Here is a 5,510-nt window from a genome sequence, read left to right on the forward strand (position 1 = left end):
CCTATTTTGAGACAGAGAAGACTTGAGACAGAGACCTATCTTGAGACAGAGACCTATCTTGAGACAGAGACCTATCTTGAGACAGAGAAGACTTGAGACAGAGGCCTATCTTGAGACAGAGAAGACTTGAGACAGAGACCTATCTTGAGACAGAGACCTATCTTGAGACAGAGACCTATCTTGAGACCTATCTTGAGACAGAGGCCTATCTTGAGACAGAGACCTATCTTGAGACAGAGATGACTTGAGACAGAGGCCTATCTTGAGACAGAGACCTATCTTGAGACAGAGACCTATCTTGAGACAGAGACCTATCTTGAGACAGAGGCCTATCTTGAGACAGAGGCCTATCTTGAGACAGAGACCTATCTTGAGACAGAGACCTATCTTGAGACAGAGACCTATCTTGAGACAGAGACCTATCTTGAGACAGAGACCTATCTTGAGACAGAGACCTATCTTGAGACAGAGGCCTATCTTGAGACAGAGGCCTATCTTGAGACAGAGACCTATCTTGAGACAGAGACCTATCTTGAGACAGAGACCTATCTTGAGACTATCTTGAGACAGAGACCTATCTTGAGACAGAGACCTATCTTGAGACAGAGACCTATCTTGAGACAGAGGCCTATCTTGAGACAGAGACCTATCTTGAGACAGAGACCTATCTTGAGACAGAGGCCTATCTTGAGACAGAGGCCTATCTTGCGACAGAGACCTATCTTGAGACAGAGGCCTATCTTGAGACAGAGGCCTATCTTGAGACAGAGGCCTATCTTGAGACAGAGACCTATCTTGAGACAGATACCTATCTTGACACAGAGACCTATCTTGAGACAGAGACCTATCTTGAGACAGAGGCCTATCTTGAGACAGAGGCCTATCTTGAGACAGAGACCTATCTTGAGACACAGGCCTATCTTGAGACAGAGACCTATCTTGAGACAGAGGCCTATCTTGAGACAGAGACCTATCTTGAGACAGAGACCTATCTTGAGACAGAGGCCTATCTTGAGACAGAGACCTATCTTGAGACAGAGACCTATCTTGAGACAGAGGCCTATCTTGAGACAGAGACCTATCTTGAGACAGAGGCCTATCTTGAGACAGAGACCTATCTTGAGACAGAGGCCTATCTTGAGACAGAGGCCTATCTTGAGACAGAGACCTATCTTGAGACAGAGGCCTATCTTGAGACAGAGACCTATCTTGAGACAGAGGCCTATCTTGAGACAGAGACCTATCTTGAGACAGAGGCCTATCTTGACACAGAGACCTATCTTGAGACAGAGACCTATCTTGAGACAGAGACCTATATTGAGACAGAGACCTATCTTGAGACAGAGGCCTATCTTGAGACAGAGGTCTATCTTGAGACAGAGGCCTATCTTGACACAGAGGCCTATCTTGAGACAGAGACCTATCTTGAGACAGAGACCTATCTTGAGACAGAGGCCTATCTTGAGACAGAGACCTATCTTGAGACAGAGGCCTATCTTGAGACAGAGGCCTATCTTGAGACAGAGGCCTATCTTGAGACAGAGACCTATCTTGACACAGAGACCTATCTTGACACAGAGACCTATCTTGAGACAGAGACCTATCTTGAGACAGAAACCTATCTTGAGACAGAGGCCTATCTTGAGACAGAGACCTATCTTGAGACAGAGGCCTATCTTGAGACAGAGACCTATCTTGAGACAGATCTTGAACAGACCTATCTTGAGACAGAGACCTATCTTGAGACAGAGACCTATCTTGAGACAGAGGCATCTTGAGACAGAGACCTATCTTGAGACAGAGGCCTATCTTGAGACAGAGACCTATCTTGAGACAGAGGATCTTGAGACAGAGACCTATCTTGAGACAGATACTTGAGACAGAGACCTATCTTGAGACAGAGACCTATCTTGAGACAGAGACCTATCTTGAGACAGAGGCCTATCTTGAGACAGAGACCTATCTTGAGACAGAGACCTATCTTGAGACAGAGACCTATCTTGAGACAGAGACCTATATTGAGACAGAGACCTATCTTGAGACAGAGGCCTATCTTGAGACAGAGGTCTATCTTGAGACAGAGGCCTATCTTGACACAGAGGCCTATCTTGAGACAGAGACCTATCTTGAGACAGAGACCTATCTTGAGACAGAGGCCTATCTTGAGACAGAGACCTATCTTGAGACAGAGACCTATCTTGAGACAGAGGCCTATCTTGAGACAGAGGCCTATCTTGAGACAGAGGCCTATCTTGAGACAGAGACCTATCTTGAGACAGAGACCTATCTTGACACAGAGACCTATCTTGACACAGAGACCTATCTTGAGACAGAGACCTATCTTGAGACAGAAACCTATCTTGAGACAGAGAAGACTTGAGACAGAGACCTATCTTGAGACAGAGACCTATCTTGAGACAGAGGCCTATCTTGAGACAGAGACCTATCTTGAGACAGAGAAGACTTGAGACAGAGACCTATCTTGAGACAGAGACCTATCTTGAGACAGAGACCTATCTTGAGACAGAGACCTATCTTGAGACAGAGGCCTATCTTGAGACAGAGAAATCTTGAGACAGAGACCTATCTTGAGACAGAGACCTATCTTGAGACAGAGACCTATCTTGAGACAGAGGCCTATCTTGAGACAGAGACCTATCTTGAGACAGAGACCTATCTTGAGACAGAGACCTATCTTGAGACAGAGGCCTATCTTGAGACAGAAACCTATCTTGAGACAGAGGCCTATCTTGAGACAGAGACCTATCTTGAGACAGAGGCCTATCTTGAGACAGAGACCTATCTTGAGACAGAGACCTATCTTGACACAGAGACCTATCTTGACACAGAGACCTATCTTGAGACAGAGACCTATCTTGAGACAGAAACCTATCTTGAGACAGAGGCCTATCTTGAGACAGAGACCTATCTTGAGACAGAGGCCTATCTTGAGACAGAGACCTATCTTGAGACAGAGAAGACTTGAGACAGAGACCTATCTTGAGACAGAGACCTATCTTGAGACAGAGACCTATCTTGAGACAGAGAAGACTTGAGACAGAGGCCTATCTTGAGACAGAGAAGACTTGAGACAGAGACCTATCTTGAGACAGAGACCTATCTTGAGACAGAGACCTATCTTGAGACAGAGACCTATCTTGAGACAGAGACCTATCTTGAGACAGAGACCTATCTTGAGACAGAGGCCTATCTTGAGACAGAGGCCTATCTTGAGACAGAGGCCTATCTTGAGACAGAGACAGAGACTATCTTGAGACAGAGACCTATCTTGAGACAGAGGCCTATCTTGAGACAGAGACCTATCTTGAGACAGAGACCTATCTTGAGACAGAGGCCTATCTTGAGACAGAGGCCTATCTTGAGACAGAGACCTATCTTGAGACAGAGACCTATCTTGAGACAGAGACCTATCTTGAGACAGAGGCCTATCTTGAGACAGAGACCTATCTTGAGACAGAGACCTATCTTGAGACAGAGGCCTATCTTGAGACAGAGGCCTATCTTGAGACAGAGGCCTATCTTGAGACAGAGACCTATCTTGAGACAGAGACCTATCTTGAGACAGAGGCCTATCTTGAGACAGAGGCCTATCTTGAGACAGAGACCTATCTTGAGACAGAGGCCTATCTTGAGACAGAGGCCTATCTTGAGACAGAGGCCTATCTTGAGACAGAGACCTATCTTGAGACAGAGACCTATCTTGAGACAGAGACCTATCTTGACACAGAGACCTATCTTGAGACAGAGACCTATCTTGAGACAGAGACCTATCTTGAGACAGAGGCCTATCTTGAGACAGAGACCTATCTTGAGACAGAGACCTATCTTGAGACAGAGACTATCTTGAGACAGAGACCTATCTTGAGACAGAGACCTATCTTGAGACAGAGACCTATCTTGAGACAGAGACCTATCTTGAGACAGAGACCTATCTTGAGACAGAGACCTATCTTGAGACAGAGGCCTATCTTGAGACAGAGACCTATCTTGAGACAGAGGCCTATCTTGAGACAGAGACCTATCTTGAGACAGAGACCTATCTTGAGACAGAGGCCTATCTTGAGACAGAGGCCTATCTTGAGACAGAGACCTATCTTGAGACAGAGACCTATCTTGAGACAGAGGCCTATCTCGAGACAGAGGCCTATCTTGAGACAGAGACCTATCTTGAGACAGAGACCTATCTTGAGACAGAGGCCTATCTTGAGACAGAGGCCTGTCTTGAGACAGAGGCCTATCTTGAGACAGAGACCTATCTTGAGACAAGGCCTATCTTGAGACAGAGGCCTATCTTGAGACAGAGGCCTATCTTGAGACAGAGACCTATCTTGAGACAGATACCTATCTTGACACAGAGACCTATCTTGAGACAGAGACCTATCTTGAGACAGAGACCTATCTTGAGACAGAGACCTATCTTGAGACAGAGGCCTATCTTGAGACAGAGACCTATCTTGAGACAGAGGCCTATCTTGAGACAGAGACCTATCTTGAGACAGAGACCTATCTTGAGACAGAGACCTATCTTGAGACAGAGACCTATCTTGAGACAGAGACCTATCTTGAGACAGAGACCTATCTTGAGACAGAGACCTATCTTGAGACAGAGACCTATCTTGAGACAGAGACCTATCTTGAGACAGAGGCCTATCTTGAGACAGAGACCTATCTTGAGACAGAGGCCTATCTTGAGACAGAGACCTATCTTGAGACAGAGGCCTATCTTGAGACAGAGACCTATCTTGAGACAGAGACCTATCTTGAGACAGAGACCTATCTTGAGACAGAGACCTATCTTGAGACAGAGGCCTATCTTGAGACAGAGACCTATCTTGAGACAGAGGCCTATCTTGAGACAGAGACCTATCTTGAGACAGAGGCCTATCTTGAGACAGAGACCTATCTTGAGACAGAGACCTATCTTGAGACAGAGACCTATCTTGAGACAGAGACCTATCTTGAGACAGAGGCCTATCTTGAGACAGAGACCTATCTTGAGACAGAGACCTATCTTGAGACAGAGACCTATCTTGAGACAGAGGCCTATCTTGAGACAGAGACCTATCTTGAGACAGAGGCCTATCTTGAGACAGAGACCTATCTTGAGACAGAGGCCTATCTTGAGACAGAGACCTATCTTGAGACAGAGAAGACTTGAGACAGAGACCTATCTTGAGACAGAGACCTATCTTGAGACAGAGACCTATCTTGAGACAGAGAAGACTTGAGACAGAGGCCTATCTTGAGACAGAGAAGACTTGAGACAGAGACCTATCTTGAGACAGAGACCTATCTTGAGACAGAGACCTATCTTGAGACAGAGACCTATCTTGAGACAGAGGCCTATCTTGAGACAGAGACCTATCTTGAGACAGAGGCCTATCTTGAGACAGAGGCCTATCTTGAGACAGAGGCCTATCTTGAGACAGAGGCCTATCTTGAGACAGAGACCTATCTTGAGACAGAGGCCTATCTTGAGACAGAGGCCT

This window comes from Oncorhynchus nerka, unplaced genomic scaffold, assembly GCF_034236695.1.
Source record: "Oncorhynchus nerka isolate Pitt River unplaced genomic scaffold, Oner_Uvic_2.0 unplaced_scaffold_1096, whole genome shotgun sequence".
NCBI lineage: Eukaryota > Metazoa > Chordata > Actinopteri > Salmoniformes > Salmonidae > Oncorhynchus > Oncorhynchus nerka.